Source organism: Apis florea, unplaced genomic scaffold (genome assembly GCF_048593485.1).
Source record: "Apis florea isolate Af1SG1 unplaced genomic scaffold, ASM4859348v1 contig_3758_pilon, whole genome shotgun sequence".
NCBI classification, from domain to species: domain Eukaryota; kingdom Metazoa; phylum Arthropoda; class Insecta; order Hymenoptera; family Apidae; genus Apis; species Apis florea.
The window spans coordinates 516,219-529,913 of NW_028256839.1; the positions used below are offsets into that span (position 1 = coordinate 516,219).

Below are 13,695 nucleotides of genomic sequence, written 5' to 3' on the forward strand. Positions count from 1 at the left end.
ACGATTTGAGTATTTCTAAGTCGCTGTAGATTGAAATAAACTTTATTAACTATCGTATGGACAATAAAAAATACATTTCATTGATTGATAAATATGCCATGCGGATTGCAGGTCAAAATTATATTTTTCAACAAGATAATGCCATAATTCATATGACAAAACAAATAAAAAAATATTTCTCAAATCAAACATTTCTTCTTGAATAGCCAGGACACTGCATCTGAATACAATTGAAAATGTTTGGTCAAAACTTACAAAATAATAATATATGCAACAGGAAAACAATTTCAGACTGTCAATGATTTGAAATGCTGCATTTTGAAAGAATGGAATATAATTCCACAAAATAGGAGAATGATAAATATTATTGAAAATAAAAAATAAGCGGATATTAAAAGTATTAAAATGATATATTTTTTGATTTTATATATCTTTTTAAATATTATAAATAAAATGTGTTATCCTTTTTTCTCACTTTATTTTGTTTCTAATAATATATGTATAATGCATATTCAAATCTTTATTCAAAAAAATGGTATAAACATAAGTTATAAGTCTAACAGAAAATAAATGTATTGTTTTTATGTAGTTAATACAATAGTGTATTGTATTTATTCTGCAATTAAAATACAGAAATACATAATTATACCTATTGTGGTTTTTATTATGCAGTGTACATATGACATCATTTTTTAAAATAGTTAGTGTTATTATTGGATAAAAATTGATATTGATAAAAATTAATCTAAAATAAAGTATAAATATTTTTTTAAAATAAATAATAATTAGTAATTAAATAATATTTTCTATTTTATATTTTGTTTTTTTTATTTTTAGTTTTTATTTTGTAAATGAAGAGTTAAATTTTTTAATCATATCTTTTAATTAATTAGAAAGAAAATAATGATTTCATTTTTATAACTGAGAAATTTAAATAGAATAAAAAAAGATATTTTTCAATGAAAGAATACATATAGTCTTTTATTATGGAAAAATTAATATTTCTTTTTTTAAATATTAATGTAATCAAAGTATGAATTTATTAATCTGATTTTTTGAAAATTTTTAAAAACATTTTTAGGATATTATAAAAATTATATTCTTTTTTATACAATAAAAATAATAAATAAATAATTTCAATATTATCAGTTAAATTATATATATAAAAAATTTATTATTTTAGCATAATTTAAAATATATTACAACAATGACGTAAAAACATATAAATTACAATTTTTTAAAATAAAATAACAACAACCAATTTTTTAAAATCATTTGATATTTTAGTAATTTAATTTTTAGTTATTAAAAATTCATATTATAATTTTAAGTAGTAAATTCTTTTGAAATTCAAAATTCATTCTTATATAATACAACGCTATTAAATTGAAACATACGATTTGCCATTTGAAATCCATTTGGTTAAACATTAATTTATTATTAATTTTGATTAATCGTTTATTATTAAAAATTTTATTAAAAATTCATTATCATTCTTATCATTATTAAAAAATAATTTTCTCTAGTAAATTTTAATTGTAATTTTTCTATTAGGTCATAAATGAGAAACATAAGATTAAACATGTTTCATCTTCATTTTCATCGAAAATTTTTATATTGTACTTTTTTAACAATATTAATTTTAATGTTTATTTCTATGTCTAAATTATTCTATATTTCTTTATATGAAATAGATATAGTAAAAAATGTGATCTATTAGAATTATCGTTTTATTATCCCTTTTTTTCGTGACACATAATCAATATAAAATATAAATTGTTTTAAAAATATTCAAATTATTCAGATATTTCCGAAAATGAATAAGTAACTTTTATTTAATATCAATTAAGTTTGAATTCTTTATTTGAAAGAAAAATATTCTCTCGATTTATGATAACAATTTGATTTATTTTAAATCAAAATGTTTAAATTTTTTAATACATCAAATAAAACTAAGAAAAAAATAGTGAAAGTATATTTGCTATAATAATATATGATGTTTAATTAATTATAAAATGTTAAAATAAATTTATAATATATAACAGAGATTTTTTTTTATATTATAATAAAATAACTGAATAAAATATAAAAAATTCAATAAATTAAACATGAATATTGATTATTTTTTTAATTATCAATGGTTAATTATAATATATGAATAATTATTTTACTTTTGTTAAAGATGAAACACAATTATCATATTTGTATATTATATGTATATTATTTTATTTATACTTATATAACAAAAATAATATAAATAAGAAACGTTCATTTCTTCTTTGAGAGTATAAATTGTAAATAAATGCAACAAATAATGTTTTTTTCAAATAAAATTTTATTATTTAAGTAAATTGCAATAATATTAAAAATACTGGCATATAGATATTAACGAAAATCAAAGTTAATTTAATAATTACATTTTAATTAAAATGTAAATTATATTATATTATTTAAATTATATTATTTTTATTTAAAACACTTGAATATAAAACACTTTACTTAAATAAATATAATAATATATAATAAGATAATAACTATAATATCATATAATAATATCATAAAAAATTATGTTATAATAATTATTTAATCATTTTTATTTTTATTTAATTGATCAACTATTTTATTTGAAAATAAATTAAATAATAATTATTCAAATACTAATATTATTAATACTATTTATGTAATTATATTATTTTATAATTGTATAATTAATCACTTAATTAATATATATTAAGAAAGAGAAATACAATAACTTTATATATTTTTACTTGTAATTAAATGATAAAATGTTATAATATTTAAAGCAAATGTAAAATATTTTTATTTGTATATTATATAAAACAAAAATTTGTTGTCTTTTAATTTATACTATTTTAAAAAAATTCTCATAAATTATTTTAAATATTTATATATATATTATATAATAATAATATATGTAATTAATATTAAAACATAAAAAAACATTTGAAATTCTTAGTGGTATAATTCAATGCTTGCGATTGAATTTATATTTATAGTTTTAAAACCAGTGAAAGTGGTCATTGTACGTACAATAGATTCCACGTTTCTCTTCGATTGAAGTAAACAAATTACTGCAATTAAGTCCAAGTTCGATTATTGACTTTCGAATTATATTCAACATTTTTTTTTATGATTTTTAGAATTTATACTTTTCTCAATATATATTTATATTTTTCTCAATATATATGTCATATATACAAATAATAATATTTATTTTGCATGCAATTATATGTAAAAATAATATATATAATAAATATATATAATTATATAAAAATAATTAAATATAATTTATCTAAATGTAACAAATTTTAATAATTACAATATAATTTATGTAATTATTATAAAATTACAAAAAGATAATTTATTAAATTTATAATTAATACTATAATAGTTTAAAAAATATAATAATTACATTTTTAAAAATTTTATTTTATTAAATTTCAAGAATTTTTTATTAAAATGACAACTATATATTTTTCTTCTTTTCAACTTATTATAATATATTTTAATGATTGCTATTAATATTAATTAAATATTAAAAATCTATAGAGTATCCATAAAAATGTGGAACATTTGGAGAAACATTTGAATTCTAGATATTAAAATGTCGAAAAAAAATTTATATACACATATATCTAATAAAATTTAATTAACTAGTTATAAACATTTTAAATTAGATAAAGTGTAACGGCGAAAAAACGAAAATGCTCAGTTGGATGCCCAGGATGCGGCAGTTATCGTATTGTAATCGCTTGCGTAGCGGAGACCCACAATGAAAATAAATACACTGATATTTTTTTACATACAAATGACTATTTTTGAATTTTAATATAATATATAATGTAGGTATTATGTAACTCCTTATTTAAAAAACTTTATTTCGAATAAGTTTCCAGACACTATACATCACTTTATTTAAATCCATACGTATATAAGTCATTGTAGAAACATTTTATTTAAATCTATAGCCAAATCGTTGTATGACACTCAAACTGCCTATTTATCAAAATCAATAAAAGCAAATCAAAACACACTCCTATAAAATTTCAGATTAGAAAGATTAAATGTTTTTTTCTACGCATAAATTCTGTCATGTACAAAAAAATCAGTAATAATACTTGAATCAATTTGAATTTCACAGATCAATGCATCAGTTAAAAAATTTTTGTTTTTATTTTGTTTGAATTCAATTTTTTTTTTTTAATATAAGATTACTAAAAAAAAAAAGAAAATTATCACAATTCAATTTCTGTATTTTAATTATATTATATTAATATTATGTTTTATAAAAAATTAATATTGTATTTTTCTTTTTCACTTTTTTACTATTAGCGATATTAATTTCTTTGAATAAAATTATTTCGATAATTGATTATTATTTATTATCATATGACTTAATTTTATATGCAGATTATTTAATTTAAACTTTATTTATTCAAATATATATTATTTCATCAAATTCTGAACTTAACTTTGCGACACAACAATATATTACTGAAAAGCATTGCTAACAATTAAACACTGATTATGGGTATTAAAAAAAGATTAGATAGAAAGAAAAAATAGTAATATTCGAAAGCAGATATTGTGTTCGTGTGTATTAAATATAAGAATATAAAAGTCTAGATCAACAATCTTTTGCATTGCCAAGTATTGCTTCGTTCGTTAATAACGTATATTAGAAATAAAAGTATAAAAAAAAATTTATTTATTATATATATTAATTAGCGAATTTATAGTATTTATTCGAGTATACACTTTTACATAAAAAAAACAATTGCAATATATATGCATTTTTTATAAATATATGATATTAAAGTGTAATATTGATTCATATTATTAATATGTAATATTATTATTAATGTGATATTCAGATCAACTGTCATTTCTTCCTATATAAAAAATAAGAAATGTTGAATGCAAGTAAAATAAAGATAAAAATTTGTCAGTGATGTTATTGGTTCATGTTTATTCATCTAAAATTTAAATTTGTTTCAATTGATTCAAGCATTAGTATTTCAGATTTTTTTTTGTATGAAAATAATTAAAAAAGTAATTAAAAAAGTAAAATTACATTCAATCTTTTTAATTCGAAATCTTATAAGAGTATTTTGATTTGCTTCTATGGATAAGTACAGATTAAATATAATACAATGATTGATCTATAATTGTAAATAAAATATAATGTAATTATCATATAATGCAGAATATTATGGAATTTGTTATAATTTGTACGAGATATGTTTCTATCAAATGATAAATTAGATAGATTTCATTTGATTCAATTCGCATAATTAAAAATGATAAATGTTTTTTTAAATGATATAAGAATATTGTAAATACATTACACAAATAGTTACTTTACGCGATATTGTAGTTACTTTACGTATTATATTACATTACATTATATTACATTAATTACATTATATTATATTACACTGATATTCAGAAATAATCATTTGTATATAAAAGAATATCAATGTATTTTCATTGAGAAGTCTGCAAGTGTTATTAATGCATCCATTCTCTATCTAATGCAAACTTATATATTTATAATTTCTTAATTAAGTCTTATTGGATATATGTATATATGAACTTTTTTCATGGTTTTGATGTCTTTCAATTGAAGTCTAGAATCTATTCTCCTAAGATCTTATTTTTATAAACATCCTATATTAAGTTTATCAAAATTAAAAATTTTGATTAGTTATTATTATTTTATTAAAATAAATATAATATTAATAAAATAAATATTAAGGAAATTTGATGTGCTAAATAAATCAAATCTATTAACATTCATTATTGTTTTAACAATATCTATATATATCTATATACATATAAAAAAAATTAAAACATATATTTTTTTTTCTTAATAATACAATATGTATCGGAATATGTGTTGGTAAAAAATTTTTCTTATTTTATTTGTTTTATTTTATAATTATATAATTTTATATATATTTTTTCTTTATATTTTCTTTATATTAAATTTTATTTTATAATTTTCACTTTATTATTGTTTCTTTTTTGAAATGAAATTAATTGTTTACAATTTTATACTTAATATACTTAATTGTATAGAAAATATTGTTTAATAATAATCATAATTATATTTTTAAATTTTTATTATAATTTATAATGTTTTAAAATATATTCAATATATGCCATTATTGTATAAAATTATTTTTAATACATAATTGTTAGTTTAATAACTAACATTTTTTATAAAGAGTTATGTGATTATACGATATGATTATCGTTATGGAAATCCTTGCTATTGTTTTAAAACTCATTTATAAATCATTGCAACCATATTTCAAATAAGAATCAAAAAATTATTTGTTAGAATTGGTATATATTATAAACATAAAATTATATTAATTATAAATATATTATAAAATTTATTATGTATTTATTATGAATTTCTGATTATGCGTATAACTATGCAATATGTAAAAAAAAAGAAAGAAAAAATACATTATGTTACTTATATTAGAATTAATTATTGATTATATTATAATTAAAAATCTGAAATATTTTTTTACTTTATTTTTTAAATAATGGATTATAAAGATAATTTGAAAATTTTTAAGTATCTCTTTCCATATTTTAAAAGCATTTTTCTTTTTTTTTAAATAATTATGATTTTTTCTTTTTTTTTTATTCTTAGAAATATACTTATCATCTCATTTGTCTACGTATTTCCTGCGCGCGCGCACGCACGCACACACACAAAGAAAGAGAAATGCTTTAGATATGCTTAGAGATAATCATACAATATTAAAATATTAATTTAAATTATTTTTTAGGTTTTGATGATAAAAAAAAATTATATAAATGTTTACATAATTGTTTATTTGTATTTGAAATAGAAAAATTTTCAACTGTTTTAAGAAATGATACAAATAAAATCATTACATGAATGAAAAATATAATTAAGTAGGAAAATAACTTTTAAAGAAAATTATTTAATAGATTATCAAATTATTATTCAGAAGGAATACTGTAGCATTTTTATTAACTGATTTACAAATAATAAACAAGAGAGAATAAACAAATAACTAGATAAATTAAAACTTATAGGATAATTAAGATCCGGAGAGGAAATAAGAAATAGAAATGTACTTTTATTATATACATTGCTTTCTTGTACAACTCATTTAATAAAAATTTAAAAAAAAAAAATAAGATTGATATAAATTTTAAAGTAAAATTCTTAAGGATCACTATCAAGTTATTTTTTGTTAATGATATTGCATTGAGAGTAAAAATCAAAAAATTGGAAAATGATTTTCAACAGTGTTAATAAAAAATAACTCACAACAATAAACTAGATTTTGGATGATTGAGATCCTAATTAATCGAATTTAATCGTTAATCGAAATTGTATGTATCAAACATCCAAATAGAAAATAATATACTATATGAATACTATATGTATAATTCAAATTAAACAATGCAATTGAATATATATGAATGAAAAATTTTATTCATAAAAATTTAATAAGAAGGTAAATAAAATAAAATCTGAAAATAAGACCAAATGATAGTAACACGAATAGAAAAAAATTATTTAAAATAATTTTAATAGTACATTTCAAAATCAGGAGGTTAATGAAAAATTCCATATTTCAAATAATTATTATTCCTTTAAGTTATGATATTATATATATTAATTTAAATTTCTGAACAATATATTATGATTTTATGATATAGATTTTATTTTTATGCTGTAGATTTAATAATAAATTAAAATTAGATTCATGATAAAAAATATAAAAAATAAAAATCTCACAATTAATTTAAGATCATTATAATATGATGAAATTAAAATCTATTTCTCTAAATTCAAAATAAGAATCTTTAACTTTGTGTTATTTTTATTGTAACAAATTTCAAACAAATATAAATTAAAAAAATACAATATTATAAAATAATAAAAATTATATATATATTTTTCCAATAACAATTTGCATATAGATTGGCAGCAGTAAAAGTTAAATAGAATCTGTATATAATCATTTAGTTTCGCATTAAATTTGAATTTTATTGATAGATGCTGCCCTATTGTGACATTGGGAATAAAATTTTAAATTTTAAATAAATAAAATGTGCATAATTAAATCATTTATGATCATTTAAGACATAATAAAAATCAATATATACTTCTTTTTAAATAAAATTATTTCTAATGTTATTAATGAAAATTTTTATTTATTAAGTGTATGATAAATATACTTGTTATAAAGAAATGGCAATTTTTATGTTATGAAGAGTATATTTGTTATTTCTTTATTTTATAATGATTTTCTTTATTTTTTAATTTAATTAACATTTTTAAAATAGAGCAACATAGCTAAAAAATTAAAAGTTATTTAGATAATAACAGATTAAAAGCTATTATTAAGTTAGTTATGCACTTTCATTTAAAATTGAAATAGTTGAAGTTGAAAGATCTAGTCTCTTTGGTTTTTACTATCAAAGTTTTTATCAGAGTTTATTGCATAGAATCTGTTTCGTTTTTATCTACAATCTGATATAACAGGTTATATTAGCGGAATCTGTTTTTTTATTAATCTACTTTTTCAGATTTAATTATATTTCTGCTACTAATTGCTAATAGATCGACTATAATAATAAATATTATATCAAATCACAATCTTTTTAATAATAACATTAACAACAAAATTGTAAGAAAATCTATTATCTATTAAATTTGACTAACTGGGTTTAAACAATATTTCTTTTAAATACTTTTTTAAAAATATCAAAACTTTAATATCTTCATATTTATTTCTCATAATATTTTTTATTTAAATAAAAATGTAATATATAAGTTTTATAAATAAAATATTTTGTTTATGTTTATTTTCTGTTTTTTATATATGTTTTTTCATATGAACTAAACATATAAAATTTAAAGTTAAATGTTTTAATATTTAAGTTAAATTAATCTTTTTTTTAATACTTGTCTTTTATTCTCTATTTGCATCTTATTTTATTTCATTTTTATATAATGATTTTTTTAAATCAATATTTCGCTATTCTTAACCACAAAAAAATTTATATACAAATCCTTGAAAATTTATTATTACTATTATTTTTATTACTAAATCCTTACAAATTTCTTTATTCATCAATGTTATTCTTTATTTACGAAAATATAACTGATATTTTAAACTATAGTCTATAACTATTTTGTTTTTCAAGTTCATGTCCATACAAATTGACATATTAATAGTAGCTTGTCATATTTCTTCGAGTTTATTAGAACGATTTAACGGAGACAGGAAGAAGGTGAGAGCGACATCGTTGTGCTGCGTAGTCAGACATGAAGCGGGGAGACGGAATTTAACCTCAACTTTCCCGACAATTTCACGTCTGCTTAATCAGTGGATCGTGGACATACATCACGATTTCATCGAACTTGATAATCTTATAACGATAAGAAATGGTAGAATGTACACTTATATGAGTAGATTTGTTGGTCTTCCTCGAGATTAATGGACTATGTTGAATAACAAGTAAATGTCAAGGTGATTGCTATCATATTCCTCATATGTATACTTGAGAATGATTATAAAAGAAAATTGGTCTCAGTGAGAAAGCAAGATGAATTGTGTATACAGGAATCAAGAAATTTATTGATTTATTGCGTCAGTTATATGATAGAGATAAATGGAATTAATTAATATGGGAATAAAACATGTACTTATATTATACGCGAAGAAGAAATTTGATCAAACAATAATAATAAAATACTAATAAAATTTTATATAAATTTTTTATAGAAATATTATAAATCTGTTGCGCTCCAATGGAGACTCTCAGGCACCACTCGATTTGATGCGATAACTCCAGAAGTGACTCTCCGCCACCACTTGGATCGATACTGCAATTTGGACGGTGACAATATTTATTTATGTTTGATTTTTTTAAAATATCGTTTCATGATTAAATTCCTAAACTCTTTATGTATAATCTTATAAAGTGTAGAATAATACACTATCAAATGGTTAGACTTTTTTATCTGAAATTAGACCGCGGATCGAACTATATTTTCGACGTTAGTTCGAGTTTGACAGTCGTGGCAATAGAAATATTATTTTCAAAGTTTTCGAATTCTGTAAACATAGAATACGGTGAATGAAATTAGTTAAAGCGAAGACTAAATAACGAAATTATTTCTATTCATTAAGAAATTAAAGAGAAGAAAAATAGCAATGAAAATTGAGATGCAGCAAGAGAAGATGAAAAATAAGAATAATAAACAGTGAATGTGAGAATACGTTATTGGAATATTAGTTCAAGATAAGTTTTTTGTTATTAAATATAATGAAATTATTTCTATTGATTAGAAATTAAGAAATTGACGACAGAAAAAAGGAAAATAGTGATAAAAATAGAGATGTAGTATAAGAAGATGAAAAATAAGAATAATAGACAGTAAATATAAATAAAAGCATGTTATTGAGATTGTAAGTTTGCTCTTAATAAAATAAGAAATGTGAAAGACATCAAACGACATTTTATTGTGATACTTGCTCTAAAAAATCGAGGACGCATCTTGGTAAATATTTTATTATTAAAGTATCACATAAAACAACAATATACATTTTAATATTCAACCAATTTTTTTTATATGTAAAAATACATAAAATATTAAAATATAAAAGTTTTACATTATATATATTAATTTATGAAATTATTTTAAGTTAGTAAAAAGATAATATATTATAATATATTATAAATATTATTATTCTATTTTTTATATATGTTGAATTTAAAAGTTAAATATTAGTTTTTATGGTGAATCTATATTTTTGATTTAGGGTATATATATTTTGTAATAATTAACATAATTCAATTCATTATTTTAATTTCATTCAATAAATTAATTAGTAAAGCATATTACTAAAAAAACTGATTAAAAAGTTGATTATTTGAATATTATTTAAAAATTGATAATATTAATATAATTGCAATTAAGAATTGACAAAAAATGAGTAAATAATTATTAAAATATACCAAATAATAGTTAATAAATAAGTAGTTAAAAATTACTATAAATTTTAATAAAATAGTATTTATGATAAAACATTATTAAATAATCGATCAAGTAATACAATTAAAAAGAATGAACAATTAGTTTGCATAAGAATATTGTATGTTCCAGTGATTTTAATAATAAGTGTTACATTATATTATATATTATAGTAGCCACAAACCACAAATACCGCAATCTTTGAGCACTTAGTAAAATAAGAAAGCTAAAAATTACTTATAATTGATAGATTTATTTTTATGAAGCATAAATTAAGCAGTAAATCATCAAATTTCAAATGATAAATTTTGTTATAAAAATACATTTATCTGATATTAATCAATTGACTTCGTTGGTAACTTCCAAAAATTTTTGTTTCATATATATATATATATATATATTTTATAAAATTATGTTATACTCATAAAAATATATTTACTATGTTTTATACATTTTATATTTCGTATTTATAATATTATATTATAATTTCGTTATTATAATAAGAAATTATTAATATTTAATTTCTTTTTAATTTTTCAGTTTCAACAATTTCTTTTTAATTTAAAAATTTCTTTTTAAAATAATTAGCTTTTTAAATATGTTCGATTAAGAAATATATATTTTTTTATTATAATATAAATTTTTATATTTAATTTTTTTTTTGTTTTCCAATTAGAAATATATTTTAATTTAAATTATTTGTATTTAATTTTATTTTTCTATAAAAATTTTTTAATGTTTTAATATTAAAACAATTTTTTATGGAAATTATAAGTAAAATAGATTATAATTAAAAGGATAAATTTATTAATCATTGTTATTTTTTATAGAATTAAATATTTAACAATAAATAATAGTAATATTATTTTAATGAAATTTAAATTCAAATTGAAATATACATTGTAATTGAATACAAATTTTGAATATAATTTTTTATGCTTTTTATAATTAAAATTCGAAAAAGTTTTATCTTCATATTGTTTAAATTTATTTTTATGTAATATTAAAAAATATTTTGTTTTCCAAACTTCTGTTCTTTAAGAAAGTTTTGAAATTTCTCTTTAAAAGATCATATCTCTTTATCAAGATATTCATTTAATATTCATTCATTTTGTGAATTAGCTCTCTAATTATAAAACATTCCTAGGAAAAAATATTATATTAAGGGAAGTGTTGTATAAATGAAAAACAACCAGCGAATATTAAGCAATTATTTTATTTATAATGATTGAAAATTGATTGGAAATAATTGTTTCTATTTTTATAATCAAAATCAAATAAAAGTATCCTTAAAATCAATTTTAAAAATATTCATAACTTCTTTATAATTTTTCTCAAAAGCGACATCGTAAATCATTCAAGACATCTATTATTTTGACAAGAGTTAAAGCCAATGATAATTTGTTATTAGAATTTATAAAGAAAGTATTATGAAAATTAAAATTATTAAAACGTAAAAAAATTTTATAATTAATTTTAATTATAAATAAATTTTAATAAGTTGTCCTTTTAAGAACTAATAATAATAAAATATTGATTTTTTTTTAATGATATTAACTATTAGAATATTATTATTTTATTAGTATGTATTTAATTTTTTCTTGATGATGAGAAGATGAGAAAAGAGTGCCATTTTCAAAGAGCCATTGTTTTTTAAATAAAAATTTTAACGAAATGAAAAAAGACAAAGAAAAAAATATTAGCATCATATCATTATATTAAAACATATATTCTTTTTTTTAATATCTTCTTTATTTATAAAAATTGTAAAAATACCATTTCTTCGTGTTAAAATATTTCATATTATATACATTATCAAATGAATCAGTTTAATATTTTCATGAAGATAAAAATATTTGTGTGATATTATTAAAAAAATATTTAATAAATAGCAGTTTGATTAATAATATATCAATTAATAATAATATTCTTGAATTAATCATTTTAAAAATTTCATCTGTAAAGAAAATTTGCAAATATTGGAACTGTTATTTATCTGTTATCAATTTTTTCTTTAATTTTTTTTACGAGTTTTTTTTATTCATTATTTTATTATATACCTTATTATTAATAGAAAATTTACATGCAATATTAGCGAATATATTAATATCTTGACGTTGAAAATTTTCTAAAATAATTTGAAAAAATAACAAATGAAATTTCACGAGGTTTTGAGATTCAAACATAGTTACAGATCTTGACTGATCGCATATAGTTAATGATTTATAATAAATATTGTTGAAGTTGCGAGAGCAAATAAAAAAGTAAACGGTATTTTTATTTATCTGGTAAAAAAGAACAAGACAACATTATTGGCTAATCATATAGAGCAATATGAAGCATTTCTATCTTCTCCATTATATCTTGGACGATTTTCTCTATTCAATGGAGAGAATGGCTGAAAAAGCTGTTTATCGAATGTAAAAATAATAAATAAATATACTTTGTTGTTATAATAATCCCTGTAATAATACAGGTTAAAAAGATAATAATACAGGTTAAAAAAATCAGACACTCAATAGCGGAAGACTAATTTAAAATGTGTTATTAATAATTATTATTAGCTATCAGAATTAACAATGATTGAATCTATTTGTAATCACTATTTGTATAATCTAATAAGAAAATGT

General features: G+C 18.1%; 1 protein-coding gene and 1 long non-coding RNA gene across 5 annotated transcripts in view; one reads left to right on the forward strand and one right to left on the reverse strand.

The window, feature by feature from the left end:
• LOC100863262 (pancreatic triacylglycerol lipase) overlaps positions 1-13,695 on the reverse strand; it is an 88,644-nt gene that overhangs the window by 38,703 nt on the left and 36,246 nt on the right. The window lies entirely within an intron of this gene.
• Positions 9,357-10,538, forward strand: LOC147656463 (uncharacterized). The gene is made up of 4 exons (XR_015294387.1): positions 9,357-9,729; positions 9,813-9,927; positions 10,221-10,300; positions 10,380-10,538. It is a non-coding gene; the product is annotated as an uncharacterized LOC147656463 (long non-coding RNA).